This window comes from Heterocephalus glaber, unplaced genomic scaffold, assembly GCF_053883595.1.
Source record: "Heterocephalus glaber isolate CG9 unplaced genomic scaffold, H.glaber_assembly_v1.0 deba00001608, whole genome shotgun sequence".
Lineage (NCBI taxonomy): Eukaryota > Metazoa > Chordata > Mammalia > Rodentia > Bathyergidae > Heterocephalus > Heterocephalus glaber.
The window spans coordinates 37,965,314-37,984,969 of NW_028258379.1; the positions used below are offsets into that span (position 1 = coordinate 37,965,314).

General features: G+C 35.8%; 1 pseudogene; it reads right to left on the reverse strand.

Moving 5' to 3' along the window:
* Window positions 1–6,536: 6,536 nt before the first annotated feature.
* On the reverse strand, window positions 6,537–7,270 carry LOC101701556 (tRNA methyltransferase 10 homolog A pseudogene; annotated as a pseudogene).
* Window positions 7,271–19,656: the final 12,386 nt, after the last annotated feature.

The following is a 19,656-nucleotide window of genomic DNA, read 5'->3' on the forward strand; positions in this document are numbered from 1 at the left end:
TTCTCAGGCATTCTTTGTCATGGGAGTATTTTATTTCCCCATCAATTTTGAAAGAGTTTTGCAGAATACATCAAGTCTAGGTTGGAGGTTGTTTTCTTTTAGAGCTTGGAATTCCTCACTCCAGGGTCTCCTTGACTTGGGTTTGTATTGAAAAGCCTGCTGTGATTCTGATGGGCTTTCCTTTGTATGTGATTTGTTTCTTTTCTCTAACTGCTTTTAGTATTTTCTTCTGTTGTGTTTCTGGGATCTTGATTATTATATGTCTAGGTGTAGATTGTTTTTGATCATGGCTAGTTGCAGTCTTATATGCCCCACTTATCTGTATGTGAAATTCTTTTGCTCTGTTTGGGAGGTTTTCTGTCATTAATTCTGTGAATAGTTTTTCAATGTCATTTGTACTTTCTCCTGCTTTTTAGTTGACTCCTACCAGTCTTATATTATTCTTTTTGCATCATCTAGGAGCTGTTGGATTGATTTCTCATGGTCCCTTGCTATTTTTAAGAGATCTGTCTTTTCATGGTCACTGACCTCCATCCTGTCTTCTGTATCTGATATTCTGTTTTTGGATTGGCTCAGTCTCCTGTGTATACTTTCAATAGAGTTTTTAATCTCCTGGATATCTGTTTGAATCTGTTTCATGGATTCCATTTCTTTCCCATGTTGTGCATTCATGGTTTCCTTGTCTCTGCTATGCTGGGCATTCATGGCTTCCATCATGGTCCTGAACTCATCTATTTTTTTAAAATCTGTTTCTGTTCTAGAGTCTCTAATTATGTCTTTCATTCTGCTCACCATCTCTGTAGTTACCTGGGAAATTATTTGTGTTTTGAATTTTTCTAGATCCTCATTCATCTGTTTTTTTTAACTTCCTGTGCTGTCAGTTCAGGGTGTCCAGGTGGTTGATTTTCAGTCTTTTCCAGCTTGTTTTCCCCAGAAAGCCTTTGGTGAGCTGGAAGTCACCAAAGGGATTGTGCCTTGCTTAAGTGTTTTCTCATCTCTGTTTTTGTTGTTCACACTGTCCTTGGTTTAATTCCTGGGTTGGTACTTCAATATTGCTTATTGTAAGTATCTTTGTTGCTTGTATTTACGACCCTTATGGAATGATTGCTTCCCAGAGGTGTCTTCCAGGTATAGCTGGTCTTCCGGTTTTGAGTCTAATGACTCTGTGGCAATCTCATTTTCATTATCCCAGGAAGGACAAGTGACTAGATCAATCACAATACCTTAGCCCAAGTGATACAATTAGCAACAACAATACCATCAAGCACAGCTAGAAAATGACAATTTGTGGTAGTTATTAATCTATCACCTTTAACAGTGTGAATTAAATCAAAATTGAGGACCAGCCCAAAATATGCTTATAGTGAATAAACTCTTCAATACAGCAACTTTACCCTTGTGGATGGGGACTTAGAAGGAGTTGGGGAGGGAGGGATAGATAGGTAGAAGGATAAGGAAAGGTTAGAAGTGAGGCCAGAGGACATAGGAAGATCATGCAAACTCTAGGAAACTGTTGAAGACAAGAGGAAAATACAGAATGAGAGAACAAAGACAAGAACAGAACAACCTAAGAGCAATAGGGAAGCTAGAAACTGTCCACTTTCCTTTAAACTAATGACAATTGACAAGAAAAAAGAGAGAAGAAAAGAAAAAAAAAGAAGAAATCTGAATTAGGGCAAGAACAATGTGGGAGAGTGGGAGAGAAAGAGAGTGAGAGAAAGAGAGAAAGAAAAGTAAAAAAAAAGAAATAGAAAAAAGAAAATTTCAAAAGAGCAGAAAAAAATAATTAAAAATAAAAAAAAATAATTTTGAAAATAAAAAATAAAAATCAAGGACCTCCTTCAGGATATGTCTCTGCTGTCATAATAGACAATGTGGGCAGCAGTGTGCACATCTAAGTTAATTAGTCTCAGCAAGCTAGCTGCAGACCTCTGATATTCAGGCTGATTTCTGGCTGCAAGGCCCAAGCTGTGCTCCCTGACCTCCTGCAGAGTTGAACTATGCCAGGTTCTACTGCAAGTTCCAGCTGCCTTTCCCCTGAAGATAATCCAGGTTCAGATGGGAGGGGCTGATCCCTCCAACTTACCAACTATAGTGGCCTGGTGTGCCTTTATTGCAGAGATTCTCTTCACTTTTCCAGGGGGCTTCAATTTTCATCAAGGAGCCTGAGAAAGGCCCGCTTTCTGTTGTTCACTTCTGCTCTATCCTCTGGAGTTCAGGACAATGGCCTTTATGCCCTCCCTGTGCCTCTGTGATGTGGATCCAGATACAGGTGCAGCTAGGAGGCCAGAGGCGGAGTGGGGGATGGGGGGTGGGGCTGGGATGGTGCTGCAGGTGCCTGCTTGGCTCTGCTCCTCACTGTTCGGCACATGGTTGGGAGGCCTGGTGGGGGCGGGGCAGCACCGATGGCTCCAAGAGGCTCAGCTCCTCACAGGTCCACTCCTGGCTGGGCTCTGATCCTATTTTCAGTAGGGACTGTTCCTAGTCACATCTCTCTGGAAAAGCAAGGCCTCATGTGCTTCTTCCCACTGTTTTCTTGGATTGACAGCAAGATGGCTGAATAAGATGCTCCAGCAGCTATCTTGCAGAGAAATTATCTTCTAGAGAAAGAGTACATACTTTCCTATGGTATTTTTGATTTTAAATTGTCTTAATTCTTCAATTAAAGGGCACAAAATTACAGACTGGTTTCAAATATAATACTCAATTTTTTATTTGCTAGAAGCACATCTCACTAGCCAAGATATAAACAGACCTAAAGTAAAAGGATGGAAAACAATATTCCATTATATTGAAATTGAAAGCAAGCAGAGGTAACTACACTTTTATCTGACAAAGCAGGCTTCAAGATACAATTAGTCAGATAACACTACTACATTTTGGTAAAAGGAACAATCCACCAAGGAGAAATAAGAATATATACCCACCAAACATAAATGCACCCAATTTCATAAAACAAATGCTGTATTATTCAACATAAAGGGGCACATACATCTCAGTGTAATAGAAGATGATTTCAGTATTCCACTGTCAACAATAGATAGGTCATCCAGAAAAATAAACAAATATCAGAATGAAACTAAACCATAAATCAAATAGACTGAGCATATATATACAGAACATTCCATTGGACAACTACAGAACACATATTCTTCTCAGAAACTCATGGAAAATTCTCTAAAATAGATCATATTTTAGGCCAAGTGAGTCTTAACAAATACAAGGAATGAAAATAATTTCTTTTGCACTTTATCAGATCATAATGGAATGAAAATAAGAAATCAACACCAAGAGAAAACACATAAAGTATTTTAAAACACATTTAAAAATTCACTTTCATAATGATCAATGGGACAGTTATGAAATCAGAAAAGGGATTTAAAACTTTTAATAATCAAATTAAAGTATAAATACAACATATCAGAATCTTTGAGGTACAAAAATAGAAAAATTACTAGAAAAATAAGAACACACTCAAAACATCCAACAAAAGAAAGGAAGTAATAAGGTTATGAGCTGAAATCAATAAGATAGAAACTAAAATAGCAATGCACACGATTCTTGAAACAAAGAGATGGTACTTTGAAAATATAAACAAGATTGATAAACTCATAACCATTCTAACAAAAAAAGAGGGAGAAGACATCAGTATAAGTAGAGATGAAACAGTGTACAGAGGACTACTTAAAAACCCATTTTCTGTTATATTTTTGAACCTAAATGAATTGGATACATTTTGAGGCACATAAAACTTACAAAGAATGAAACAGGAGTTTATAAAGATATAAACAGATGAATATGAAGCAAATTATTCATCACTTCAAATAGTAATAAAGTCTCCCAACAAATAAAAGCCCAGTACCAAATGGGTTCACTGCTGAATTTTACCAGGCCTTTAAAGTCTAACACTAATGCTCATCAAAGTAGTCCATGAAACAGAAAGGAAGGAATGCACCAAACTCAATCTATGAGGCCAACATTATCTTGATAACACAACCTAATAAGAACATAATAAGAAGAACTATAGACAAATATTCTTGATGCACATAGATGCAAAAATATTTCATAAAATAATTGGAAACCAAAATCAATAACACATTAAATTTATATTGATTTCAGGTATACATAGATGGTTCAACATATACAACTAAATAAGGGTTGTACACCAGATTGATAGAATCTAGGATAAAAATCATATGATTATTCCAATCAATGCAGAGACAGCCTTCAACAAAATTCAACAGCCTTTAATGATAAAATCCATGAAGAGAGTAGGTATTGAATTACTCCTTAATATACTGAAGGCCATATATTACAGATCCACAACTAACATCATTCTGAATGATAAAAATTGAAATTCACTTCCCATAAATCAGGAACAATGTAAGAATGTTCATTCTATTGTCTTCAGTATAGTTCTTCAATGGGAGCTAGAGCAATTAAGCAAGAGAAAGAAATAAATGGGATACAAATAAGAAGAAAACAGTAAAATTATCCTTCTTTGTATATGATATGATCTTATACTTATGAGACCTTCAAGACTCCACCAACAGACTTTTAGATTTGAGAAATAATTTCAGAAAGTAGTGGATATAAAATCAACATTAATAATTAAGAGGTCTTTTATATACCAATAATGGACTAACTGAAAAAGAATTCAGGAAAATAATTTCATGTAAATTAGCTTCAAAAATATAAAATACCCAGGCATTGATCTAATGAGGGAGGTAAAAACTCCTAAAATAAAAATTAGAAAACATGAAAGACTAAATCAAGGAAGATGCTAGAAGATGGCAGGGCCTCCCACATTCATAGAATGCTAGAATTAATATTTTTAAATGACATATTCTGAAATCTGTCTATAGATTCCATGCAATTTCCATCAAAATAACAAATGACATTCTTTACATAATTGGAAAAAATCTTAAAATTCATAGTAAAACAAAAATGACTCAGAACAGCCAAACCAATTTTAAGGAAAAGGAGTAAGAACGGAGGTAACAAAATACCCAATTTGAAATTATACTATAAAGCTATAGTAACATAAACAGCATGGTACCAGCAAGAAAAGATACTTAGACAAATGGAAGAGAATAGAAGACACAGAAAAAAAATCTCACAATTATGGCATTCTGATTCTGGACAAAGGTACCAAAAATAAGTTGAAGAAAAGACACCCTCTTTAACAAATTTTCCTGGGGAAACTGGATATTCCTATTACAGGTTAGAAAATACATCCCTATCTCTTACTTTGTACAAAAATGAATTAAAAATGAATTAAAGACCTAGGTATAAAAGCAGAAACTTTAATGCTCCTAGAAGAATATATAGAACAGCGTGGTGAACCTATGGCACATGTGCTGCAGCAGGCACACAGAGCCCTCTTTTGGCATGCAAGCCAAGTCACCCCAGCATTACCTCAGCAGCTGAGCATCATACATCATATAACAGTGCACATAAGGGTCACACAAATGCTCAGAAAGGAGTAGTAGCATCAGATGATGAAGTCATGAGCCACAACTCATTAGCTATGACTCGTCCAGGGTTTTGCATGGCCTGTTAGTGCACGGGCTGTGAATTTTAATATATTGGCTTTTACTAAAACAAGATTTTAGCTTTGAGTTTTCTTTTTTTTTTGAGATTATACCTATTTTCATACTTTTGTACATTTTCAAAATTTTCCAAAATATGCATTATTATTTCGTTATTTGAATGAATTATAAATGTTCTCTATAGTTTTGTTTCTCCAGTAAGGTGTAATATTTTCTATCTGTCCACATCTCTCACAGGTGTATTTTCAGGGTGCCCTATTACAGCTTACCATGATTAACTGCCAGAACTTTCCGACTATTCATCTTCACAAAGTTTCCGAGGGGGAGCTGGGAATGATCAATCCCATAATCTGATGCTTGTTGTTATGTGAATCCCTAAAACAAGGATGCTGGGGCTTAGACTAGAACATTAGACTATTGCAAAGTCTATGGCAGTATAAATGATTTTTAGAAAAAAGTCTTTCGTTCAGAGGATATTATCTGAAAACAGTGATGTGGGTGTATGTGTGTAACTGCTAATTTGGAAACATTCTCTCGACAATTAGAATATGTAGAGCATTTGTTTTAACTTCTTCAATTCACAAATACTGAGGCCAAATCACTTCTATTCCCAGCTGTTTACAGAGGTCCTCAGTGGAAAACTATAAGAAAATCTAGCTCCCTTGCCTTTTGACTAAAGTATGTTTTCACCATTATCTACTGCATTTCTCTGTTTAAAACACTCAAATTTAGCTTGATGTAGTGGCTTGGCACACCTAGAATCCCAGCACTCTGAGAGGCTGAGCCAGGAGGTTCAAGGCAGGGCTGGAGCGCAGCCCTGGCAACTTAGTGAGACCCTGTCTCAAAATTTCAGCATTCAAAATTTTAAAAGGAGGATGTGAACGTAGATCAGTGTGAAGGCCATAGGTTCAATTCCCAGCACTGCAAGATATAAATAAATAACTGAAACAGAATTCCAAGAGAAGCACTATCACTCTTCTACTCTCCTGGAAAAACATGCTTTTTCCTTAGCTGAGTTGAACTCAGGAGGCTGCAGAGTAGCTGACAAAGTACAAGATGATGTTTCCTTTTAAAAAGTGCATTTCCGTAACTTATGATGGTTGTGATTTACCGATTCTCCAATCACATAAGCCTTTGACTCATCTAATTCCTGCAGTGCGTTAGGGGAATCTGATGTAAGATACACCAGGTCTTCTTTTTTTATGAGTTCACTACAGAGCTCTGGTTTGATGTGGATATCCTTCCAGTTGACCCATCCTTTGTCTTTGTCATCCATGTTCTTTTCAGCTGGCCTCCATGGCTTGTCAAGGAAAACTGTACAGGATGCAGTGCTCTTTGGTTTTCTGCATAAGATCGCTGACTCTGTTATGAAGTTTCTTAATATCCTTTAAGACCATCAAATCATCAAAACTGCAGTCAATGATAAGGCGGAGTGTGCTGTGGACAACTTGCCTTCAAACACGTTTTCTGTCATTTCCACCTGAGTTTGATTCCAGTTGACATTGTCATTCTAATTTCTTTCTCTTTCATTTTTCTTTCCGCTTTTGTTTGCAGAGTTCTTGTTCTTCCCATTGTTTCTGTTTCCTTAGCTTCTTCATTCATCATCTAGATACTAGCTCAATCCCTTCATTCACTCTTGGTTTCTGTTTCTCCTCTTGATCTTCACTTAAGTCTTGCTTTCTTTCAGCACCAAAAATCTCATTAAAATCTGGCAACATCTCAGATGATACTGTTCGTTGTATCTGAAAAATGGTCTTAGGAGTGGATGGGAAATGTGCAACAAGCTCAGAAGGCCTTCCTGGAGTCAGCTTTGAGTTTTCCTATGAAAAATTGAAATTTAATATCCAAGATGTAGCAAAGAGATGTTGTAATCAAGAGACTGAGATTCTTTTAATGTTGAGCTGTCTCCCTGGCATATTTGAGTCTGCAGCATCATGTTTAGTTGTTTGTGAATAATTTATGAAAACAGCAGCAAGGATATGTGTATTGGACTGGCTGTGATTTTAGCAAAAGCCTCTACAAGGTAGAAAATGCACTCAGAAGCCTTTTTCAGAGCAGGTCAAAAGCTGGTGGTCAGTGGAACATTGGCCCCTTGTGCTGGTGGTCAGCAAATTCAAGAGAAACCCAGCTGAGAATCACTGCCAGAGATTGGTGGGTTTTTTTTTTTTTTTGGTACTAGGGAGCTTGCACTTTCAAGGCAGGCAGCGGAACCACTGAGCTAAATCCCCATCTGCCATAGATTGTTGATTCATAGAATATCCAATTCTTTAGTGTTACCCAATAGTGTTAGCTATTTTTGTTATAGAAATAGATTTATATTGGATGGTTCATTAAAATTTTTTTTGTAGACTCTAGGTCTTGAACACCAAAAAGTGACTACAGAATTAAAAAGCACAACTGAAAACAAATAGTGGAGATCATCCCAAGAAGCCTAGACAGAGTCATTTGGAGTGATTGAACACAATGGAAAAGTGTTATGTATTCTGTATAGTGAAAATGTTGGGTATGGCACATCAAGACTCAGACAGCACTTTTACACCAACCACAAAAGTGTTGCTGAACTTGGTGAAATGGAAAGGAAAGAGTTTCTTGAAGGAAATTGAGGAATTATCATTCCCAGTATCTTAGTTGAGTTTTTGTAACTATCTTTCTAAAGCAAATCATCTGATAGCTGCCACATTTCAAATTTCACTGAGCATAGCAAAACATGGTAAGCCCTTCTTTGAAGGGGATTTATGTCATAATGGCCATGTTGTCTGGGAGTAATTCCATTTTTCATGATTTCCCAAAGAAGAATAAATTTATGGAACACATCTCTGAGATGCTACTTAGCAGAAATACTGTGAAAAATCTAGAACTGCATGTGGCAGGTTATGTTAGTCAGCATCTCACCACTGACTTACAAAAGGCAGCCTGTTATTCCATGTGCTTGGATGAAAGCATAGATATAAATAATCAGGCAAGGTGAGCAGTAATTTTGCATTATGCTCTTGATGACATCATGAGAGAAGAGCTGAAATGGGTATCTTTGGCTGGAGAAAACACAAGGGATAGATATCTACAATGCTTTGGTGGAGGCTTTTGTGTCATAAGGCATAAAACTAGAAAAAGTGGTGTCAATTAATAGTGACTGGGCACCTTGCATGGTGGTGTAACTTCTGGTTTCATACAGTTCTTTGTTAAAGAAGCAAAACATCCATTGTATTATATTCATTGTATTATCATTCATTGTATAATACATCAAGAAGCTCTTTGTGCCAGGGAAAGCAAAAAATTAGAGGATATCCTCAAAGATGTCACAAAAATGGTGAATTATATCATGGCTTGTGCTTTTAATTTTTGACAGTTTCAAGCACCTTTGATGAGGTTCAGGCACAGTATAATGCTTTATGTATGTACAATGATGTCCGGTGGCTGAGCAAGAGATGAATCTTGGAGAGATTTGTGGCCTGCTTGGATGAAATGAGGCTGTTTATGAATGAAAAAGAGCAGGAATATCCACAGCTCACTGATACGGCCTGGCTCATGTTTTTTTTTTATTACAGATTTTACACTACACTTCAATATACTGAACAAAAAACTACAAAGTGTAGGGAAAATAGCAGAATGGATGTTTTGTGATACCAAAATATTTGAGAGAAAACTTCAGGTTTTTGAAAGAGACCTTGAAAGTAGCCAGCTGAAGTACTTTCCAAATCTAAAAATGCATTTAGAAAATTCTACAACATTTGCAGACCATCCTACAAACCATCAGGAAATCTACAATGAATTTTTTTTTAGCATTGAAGCAGCTGCAGAGAATTTTAATAACAGATTTTTACAGTTCTGTAAGATGAGACACCCCTTAGTTTTCTTACTTCTCCAGATAAAGCCCAATTTGAAGGACTCGATCTTTTCTGCTTACACCAGTTAGATTTTGGAAATCTGAACATGGAGCTATTGGAAATTCAAGAAAGCTCAACCTGGAAAAATAAATTCTATGTTTAGTGTGCATCACTTGAGAAGATAGACTGTGAAGGTGGGACAAAGGACAGCACAGTTGGTAACTATGAAAAGGAAACCTTAACGTGTGGGATTCTCTGTCAGACAATTCTAAGTCAACGAAAGCACTTGGGATTGCTTTTCTTACTTTGTTTGGATCATCTTCTGCTCATGAGCAGTAGGATGTGCTCTTCTTGTATCAAGTATGATACAAGAAACAGATTAACAGATGACCTGAGTGCTGCCTGTGTTGCTCTAATGATTGAAGTACGAGCCAAGGTTTGACAATTATCAGCGTGCATGCAACAGCAAAGATTATGTGGATAGTGCAGAAGCATGCCAAATGCAAACTTTTACCTTTCAATAAAAGGCTGTTTTATCATCGCAAGCTCTATTATTGTGTTTCTCTTTAAGACAAGAGAAATGCTTACATATACCCATATGTTTATTGTGGCACAATTCCCAATAACCAAAGTATGAAAACAGTGTAGCTGCCCATCAGTACATAAATGGATAAGGAAAATGTGGTGTACATATACACATAGAATATTGTTCAGCCATTAAGAGAATAAAATTTGCAGGAAACAAACCCACACAACTACAGTCATTGCAGAAAAATGAATGAATATGGAGATCATCATGTTCAACAAAATAAGCCAGACACAGAAAGACAAACATCACATATTCTCTCTAATATGTGGAATCTAAAAATGATTACAAAAAGTAGAAATGAGAATATTATCAGGTAAGAGGAAGGGAAAAAGAGTAAAGGGAGGAAGACTGAAGGAAGGGGTATAGGGAGGGTAATAAGGAGTGGATATGATCAAAACATATTACATACTTCAAATCTCAGAAATGTCTAGAGAGGGGGACAGACTGGGCAAGGGGATAAATGGGGGTGAAAACGATTAATGTATGTTATGTGTGGATATGAATCTGCCGAACGAAACACACTTATCTCTATAACCAGTATGCATTCATAAATAAAAAAGTTGAAAAGAAAAAGAAGTTTCACCTTAGAGGTTACATCTCCACCCTAACAACAAATGTAGACCCAACAAGACAGTATTAAACTCATACAATATTATTTAAGCAAAACATAGAGAATTATGTCAACTCAGTGTTTTTGTAAGCTTGAAAATTAAAAATCATAACTAGACATCTATATTAAGAATGAGCCACTGATAAACACAATGCATGTATAAATTTTGGAGTATTTCTTCCAGGTTGTGCAAGTTCTGAGACATTCTTTACAAATTATTTTTCACCAAGCTTTTCACAACTTACGTTTATAGGATTTCACTAATAAGAAATTTTCACAGGACTTTTGAAACTATTAGTTACAACTGACAACTTTCCTGTAGTTTTCACAAGAAGAGGGTTTTGATCCAGTCTGTATCACACATAAGTAACAACTGAAGAATTTTGCACATGTATTCTATTCAACAGGCGTCTCACCATGATACACTTTTTTTTTTAATCTGTGAATTGAACCAAGGTGAAAAGAGGTGTTCCCATATATTCTTCATTGATATGGTATGTGTTGTAATGTGTTCTGGAAAAACTGTCTAATCCAGAGGTCTTTCCATATTCTCAGCTTAGGTTGTCTCCATTGAGAGTCCTTTCATGTTTTAGGGAACTGGAGGATGTCAAGGCATTCCCATATGGCCTGCATTTGTAGTGTTTCTCTCCAGGGTGAGTTCATTCATGTCTTCAAAAAGAATTGGAATAAATGAAAGATTTCCCACCTTGCCTGCACAGATAGGGTTTCTCTCCAAGGCGAGTATATTCATGCAGGCAAATGGAACTGGAACAAGTGAAGGCTTTCAAACCACAATGCTTACATTCACAGGGTTTGCCTCCACTGTGGTTCCTTTTATGGTGTCAAGGGGGAATTCTACCATGGAAAGCTTTCCAACATTGCCTAAGTCCATATAATTTCTCTCCAGTGGAAGTAACTTTATGTCTATGAAAGAAAATGTAATGAATGAAGGCTTTCCTACATTGCTTATATCTACACGTTTTCTCTCCAGTGTGAATTCTACCATGGTAGTGAAAGGAAATGAGATAAATGATAGCTTTACCACATTGCTGGCATGTATATGAGGTTTCTCTGTGGTGTGATTTATTTCATATATGAGAAATGCACTGAAACAGCCCAAAACTGTGACACATTTCTTATACTTATAAGGTCCATATCCATTGTTCATTATCATCAGGCTTTGAATGGTTGCAAAATCCATGAATCTGGTACCGTGCTACTTACACACACAAGCTTCATCTCTAGCATGATTTCTTGTATGTTATTTAATTTTTTCACTAAGCACATCAATTTGATCTTTAGTATCTTTGGAGCATCTAGAGAAGGACATTTAGATTAGAAAAATAATTACAAAACTTTGGTATCCTAAATATGTACATTTAAATGTTGTGCACCATTTAAAACACATCTGGCTAATCAGATTTTTAAAATTTTTTATTTTAATGTATTAAAAGTAGATATTAATAAAGAAAATATGAAAGTCATTGTATGAAAAGATAATTTTCATAATAAATATTATTAGAGAATAATCAGTAAATACACTGTGTATCGTGATCTTAGAATATATTTTCATTTGCTAATCTTATCTTTCAGCTCATTGTCCAATAATACTATAACTTTTTTGCATAAAACATTTTAAGTATTGACAAAATACCTCACGTTCTATATAATTTTGAACAATTTCTTCCTATTTCAAAATAATTATTATTCTTTTTGGTCTTTTTTTCACTTTCAGTTTCTCACACCAGAGACAATGCTGTATTTACACGTGTTCTATTTATTTCATGTAAGAGTATGTTCTCAAGGTGCATTTATTTACCTAGAAATGTCTCAAGTTTATTCTGCTTTATGGTTGAATAGTACTCTATTATAGAAAAAACAAATCTTTTTTATTCATTCATCAGTTGATGGGCATTTGGGTTGTTTCCAAGATTTAGCTATTAAAAACTATGCCATTATAAACATGGGTGCACATATATTGCTGTGGTATGATGCTTTTAATTCTTTTTTTTTTTTTGTATCAGGGATCGAACTTGGGTCCTTGCGCTTGCCCAGCACTGCTTTTAATTCTTTTGGGAAGATACCCAGCAGGGGACAAGCTGGGTCAAATGGGACCTCTAGTTCTAGTTTTCTGAGGAATCTCCACACTGATTTCCACAGTGGTTGCACCAGTCTACACTCCTACCAATAGAGGATAAGAGTTCCTTTTTTTGTTCACAGCTTCACCAGCATTTGTTTTTGGTTGATTTCTAGATAATAGCTCTTCTTTCTGGAGTGAGATGGAATCTCAGTGTTGTTTTCTTTTATTTAAATAACTTTATTATCAAACACACACACATACAAAAAATTAAAACCATTCAAGGAGGAAAAAACTACAATAATATTCAAATACAGTAGAACTCAACCAAAACAAAACTGAAAAGCACTTAAACATTTTTCCATATAACTTAAAAAAGCATCTCAAGCACCAACAAGACACCAGAGGATGTGATTTGTTTAGAAAGATCCCCAAAACCAACAATGAACAAATAGTGGTCTGAAAAAAACCTCCACTTAGCTAGCAGACTCCACATAAGCCAAACTTCTGCCTAATTTAAATTTTGATGCAGTCATATGACACGCGATGGAAACACAATCCGAGAAATATGTTATTAGGCCATTTCATCCGTGTGTATCCTTAATTACACTCTCAGTTTCTCACACCAGAGAAACTCTTCGGCATTTACACATGTGTGTCCTATTTATTTCACTTAAGAGTATCGCCTCAATGTGCATCCATTTAGCTATAAATGTCTCTAGTTTCTCGTTCTTTATGACTGAGTAGTACTCCATTTTATTAAAAAAACCCCACATCTTCTTTAACCAGTTTCCAGTTGATGGGCACTTGGGCTGTTTCCAAGCTTTCGCTATTACGAACTGTGCCGCTATAAACATGGGTGCACATATATCGCCTTGGTATGATTCTTTTAATTCTTTTGTGAAGATACCCAGCAGGGGGATAGCTGGGTTGAATGGGACCTCTAAGCCTAGGTCTTTGAGGTATCTCCATACTGATTTCCACAGTGGTTGCACCAGTCTGCACTCCCACCAACAATGGAGAAGGGTTCCTTTTTCCCCATTCCCCTGCCAGGATTTGTTATTAGATGATTTCTTAATAGCAGCCATTCTTTCTGGGGTGAGCTGGAATCTCAGTGTTGTTTTCATCTGCGTCTTTCGAATAACCAGTGATGTTGAACATTTTTTTGTATATTTATTTGCTGTTTTTACTTCTTTGTCTGAAAAATGTCTGTTCTCAGTGTTGTTTTAATTTGCATATCTCAAATGACCAGTGAGGTTGAACATTTTTTCATGTATTAATTTGCTATTTCTACTTCTTCATCAGAGAAGTGTGTATTCATATCAGGTCATTTTTGGATTGGGTCTTTAAATTTGAGTAGGCTGATTTTTTCAATTTTTTACGTGTTCTAGATCTTAGTCCTTTGTCCAACAAACCACTGGCTAAAAGTTTTTCTCACTCTGTGGGTTTTCTCTTCACTTTGTTGGTGATTTCTTTTGCTGTGAAAAAGCTTTTTAATGAGATGAGGCTATCTTTCTTCCAGTGAACATATTTGGCCCCTTTGCCAAAGGTAAGGTGGCTGAGTGTATTTGAGGTTCTTTCTGCCTCTTCCAGTCTGTTCCATTGATCTTCAGGTCTGTTCTTTTGCCAATTCCATGCTGTTTTGTTTTTTAATCACAGAAGCTCTGCAGTGTGATGCCGCCTGCCTTGCCTTTATTGCCCAGAATTTTTTTTGGTATTCTAGGTCTCTTCTGATTCCAAGTGAATTTTAGGAATGATTTGTCTATTTCTGTGAGGTATGCTAATGATATTTTGAGTGAGATTGCATTAAATCTGTATAACAATTGTGGAAGTATGGCCATCTTCACTATTTTGGTTCTTCCTACCCATAAGCAAGAGATAGCTTTTCATTTTCCGATATCCTCTTCAATCTCCTTTTTCAGAATACTGTAATTTTCAGTGTAAAGATCTTTTACTTATTTTGTGAGATTGACTCCTAAGTATTTCATTTTTTTGGATACTATTGTGGAAGGTATTGTTTCACTAATTTCTCTCTGTGTGGGTTTGTTATTTGTGTACAGGAAGGCTATTGATTTTTGAGTGTTGACCTTTTCCAGCTATGCTACTGAATTTGGTTGTTAAATCTAGAAGTCTTTTGGTGGAATTTTTGGTATCTTTCATGTTACGTATCATGTCATTCATAAATAATGATAATTTAATGTCTTCCTTTCCTATCCTTATTCCTTTCATTTCTTTCTCTTGTCTGATTGCTCTGGCTAATGTTTCCAGAACTGGATTGAATAGGGGTGATGACAGTGGACATCCTTGTCTTGTTCCTGATTTTAAAGGAAAAGTTTCAGGGTTTTTTTTGTACCAGGGATTGAACTCCGGTCCTTGTGCTTGCGAGGCAGGTGGCGGAACCACTGAGCTAAATTCCCAGCCCAAAAGTTTCAGTTTTTGACCATTTAGTATGATCTTGGCTGTTGGTTTGTCATAGATAGACTTTATCAGGTTGAGATACAGACTATTCCAATTTTCTGTAGGGTTTTTTTCTATTAAATCATGAATAGGCGTTGGACTTCGACAAATGCTTTTTCTGCATCTGTTGAGAGGATCATGTGCTTTTTTTTCCCATTAAGTTTATTGGTACATTTTAGGTATAAAAAACAGTTGCATTCATCATTGGGATCTTGTACCATTACATGAGTATCTTGGTTCTTATTTTTTCCCCTTACCCTGGCCTCCCTTTACCCCCTCCACCTCTCCCTATTTGCAAAGACTTTGTTTCCATTTTATTCCTTTTCTCATATTTTTTCTTTTCCCTTCTTTCCTTTCGCTTACCCCTCCCACTTCCCCTACTCCTTTAGACCTTTTCTTCCTATTACACAATGTCAATTATACATTTAAAAATTACAATATCAAGATCTAGGAGACAGTACCACAGACTTTAAAGAATTTGAAAGGATATAGAAAGCATATTACAAAAATCTGTTTTGAAATAAATTTGACAACTTCTAAGAAGTACTTTGGAAGACAAATTAATAAAACTAACTCTGGAGGAAATATAAAATTTGAATAGCACCTATTAAAGAAAGTATATTCCTAGCTTGAAAACCTACCTATATGACAACAACAGGCTCATACACATTCTAAATGATAAAATATATCAAATTTTTAAAGCAGAAAAAAGAAGGAACACTTCTCCCCTCATTTTAGGAAATCAACATTGTGCTAATCCTAAAACTGGATAAAGATAACAGAAGAAAAAGTATGAACATAGATAAAAATTTGTTTAACAAAAAAAAATTAGAAATCAGATCTGGCAGTATGTAGAAAGTGGTTTTATTATAGGGATGGCAGTGTTGGTTCAGCGTTGGAAGATCCACCCTCATAAGTCATCATTTTAACAGAGGAAAGGAAAAAGCCATATGATCCTGTTAGTAGTTGCAGAAAAAGTATTGGACTAAATTCTACAACCGGTCATGGTAAAAGCTATCAGGAGACTAGAAGTAGAATAGAACCTTCTCAACAGATCAAAGACATGTACTCCATACTTCCAGCAAAAACACCTTATATGAATGGAAAAGGTACAATGTTTTCTCCCTAAGGTGGGAAACAAGGACAGATATGCCTGCTCTTCATCTGTCTATTAAACTTTGAAACATAGGCCCAAAACAAGTCTGGCAATAAAATGACACAATTAGGATAGGATTGGCAAGGTAGAAGCAAAATCTTTATATGTAGATGAAATGATCTTCTACAGAGAAAATACTAAGAAATCTCTAGGAGACCCTAGAACTTGTATTTGAATTTAGCAGGATTAGAAAACACAAGGTATATATAAAAATTCAGGTCTGGTAATACTTGCTATAAATGAAGAATTGGATATTGAAATTTAGAAGTTATGTAGGAGTACAAAGGATGTAGAAAAGTAAAAAGAAAAAGAAAAAAAACAGTGTTGGAAGACATTTAGTACCTAATTTTCAGACTTTCTCTAAAGCTACAGTAATCAAGGCAGTGTTGGTGTAAGGAAAAACATATAGATCATTGGAATAAAACAGAGAAACTAGAAATAGAGCCACACATATATGGTCCAGAAGCCTCGATCATGTGATTTTTGTCTGGCTCTGTTGGTATGGTGTATTACATTTATTGATTTGCATATGTTGAACCATCCCTGCATCCCTGAGATGAATTGTACTTGGTCATGTTGTATAATCTTTTGATGATTTGCTGCATTTTGTTTGCAAGTATCTTATTGAGGATTTTTGCATCTGTGTTCACTAGGAAGATCAGCCTATAGTTCTCTTTTTTGGTTGGGTCATTTTCTGGGTTGGTATCACGGAAATACTTGTTTCCAGGAATGATTTTTGGAGTCTTGCATCCTTTTCAATTTCATTGAAGAGTTTGAAGAGTAGTGGCATTAGATCTTCTCCAAATTTCTTGTAGAATTCATCAGTGAAACCTTCAGGGCCTGGGCTTTTTTTGTTGGTAGGTTTTAAATTACATTTTCAATTTCAGTGATTGTAATTGGGGTGTTTAGAATTTTTATATCTTCTTCGTTCAACTTTGATAATTCATATGTATCTAGGAATCTGTCTATTTCTTCTGTGTTTTCCATTTTATTAGAGTACAGGTTCTTGAAGTAGGTATTGATGATCCTCTGGATTTTTGCTGGATCTGTTGTGACTTCATCTTTTTTGCTCCTAATTGCATAGATTTGAGCCTTTTCTTTCCTTTTTTGATAAGGTTGGTTAAGGGTTTGTCAATTTTATTGATTCTGTCAAAACACCAACTCTTCAATTCATTGATTTTTATATCATTCTCTTAGTCTCCATTGCATTGATTTCTGTTCTGATCTTTATAATTTTCTCCCTTGTATGAGCTTTGGGATTGTCATGCTCTTCTTTTTCTAGGAGCTTGAGGTTCAGCATTAGGTTATTTATTTGAGCTTGCTCTATTTATCTAGTATGGGCATTCACTGCTATAAATTTTCCTCATAAAACTGCTGCTTTCATTGTGTCCCATAGATTCATGTATGTTGTATTGGCATTATCATTTAATTGTAGAAACTGTCTAATTTCTTCTTTAATTTCCTCTGTGACCCATTGGTTGTTCAGGAGAGTGTTAATTCAATTTCCATGTGTTTGTGGAGTTCTTGCAGTTTCTTATGCTGTTGATCTCCAGTTTAATTGCACTATCGTCTGGTAATATACAGGGGATAACTTCAATTCCTTTGCATTTACCTAGACATGTTGTATGTGCTGGCCTGTGATTTATTTTGGAGAATGACCCATGTGTGGCTAAAAAGAATTTATATTCTGATTTTTGGGGTGGAATACTCTGTAGACATCTATTAGGTCCATTTGTTCAAAAGCTTGGTTCAGTTCTAGTATTTCATTGTTGAGTTTTTGTCTAGGTGATGTGTTTATTTGTGACAGTGTGGTATTGAGGTCCCACACTACAATTGTATTAGTGTTTATTTGATTTTTCATGTCCATTAATATTTGTTTTGTGTAGTTGGGGACATTCATATTTTGTGCATATATATTTATGATTGTCATCTCTTCCTCTTGGATTGTTCTCTTTCCAAGGATGTAGTGACCATCTTTGTCTCTCAATTAGTTTTGGTTTGAAATCTACTTTGAGTGCAAATAAGATAGCTACTCCTGCTTTTTTCTGGGTCTTCCATCATTTTAATTTCAGTCTATGCATTTCTTTTTGAACTAGGTGCATTTCTTGTGTACAGCGTATTGTTGGGTTTTGCTTCTTAATCCATTTTGCCAGTCTATTTCTTTTGATTGGTGAATTGAGGCCATTAACATTGATGGGTATAACTAATATATACTGACTTATCATCGTCATGGTATTTTTCTGTTGTTGGCTCTTTTATTTTTTATTTTTCTTCCCCTCCCTTTAATTTCTTGCCTTGGCTGATGACTTTACTCTGTTGGGCCTCATGGAGTTGTGACCTTTATTGTCTTTTTGTAGGATGTTGTTTAGAATTGTTTGTATTGTTGGTTTGGTATTCATGAAGTTTCTCAGGTGTTCTTTGCCATGGAAGTATCTTATTTCTCCATCAATTTTGAAAGATAGTTTTGCAGGGTACATCAATCTGGGTTGGAGGTTGTTTTCTTTTAGAGCTTGAAATACCTCACTGCGGGTCTCCTTGACTTGAGGGTTTGTGTTGGGAAGCCTGCTGTGATTCTGATGGGCTTTCCTTTGTTTGTGATTTGTTTCTTTTCTCTAACTGCTTGTAGTACTTTGTTCTTCTGTTGGGTTCCTGGGATCTTGATTATTATATGTCCAGGTGTAGATTTTTTTTGATCATGGCTATTTGGAATCCTACATGCCTTACTTATTTGTATGTCAAATTCTTTTGGTCTGCTTGGGAATTTTCTGTCATTAATTGTGTGAACAGTTTTTTAATGTCATTTGTACTTTCTCTTGCTTTTACATGGACTCCTACCAGTCTTAAATTATTCTTTTTGTGTCATCTAGGAAGTGTTTGATCGATTTCCCATGGTCCCTTACTATTTTTAAGAGATCTCTCTTTTCATGGTCACTGACCACCATCCTGTCTTCTATATCTGATATTCTGTCTTCAGATTGGCTCAGTCTACTGCAAATACTTTCAGTAGAGTTTTTGATCTCCTGGATATCTTTTTGAATCTGTTTCATGGATTCCATTTCTTTCCAATGTTGGACATTCATGGTTTCCTTGTCTCTGCTATGTTGGGCATTCATGGCTTCCATCATGGTCTTGAACTCATCTACTTTTTAATTCTGTTTCTGTTCTAGAGTTTCTAATCACGTCTTTCATTCTGCTCACCATCTCTGTAGTTATCTGGGAAATTATTTCTGCTTTGAATTTTTCTAGAGACTCATTCATCTGTTTTTTTACTTCCCGTGCTATCAGTTCAAGGTGTCCAGGTGGTGTATTATCCATCTTTTCCACCTCATTTCACTCAGAATTTGCCTTTGGTGAGCTGGAAATCTGGGATTACACCTTGCTTAAGTGTCTT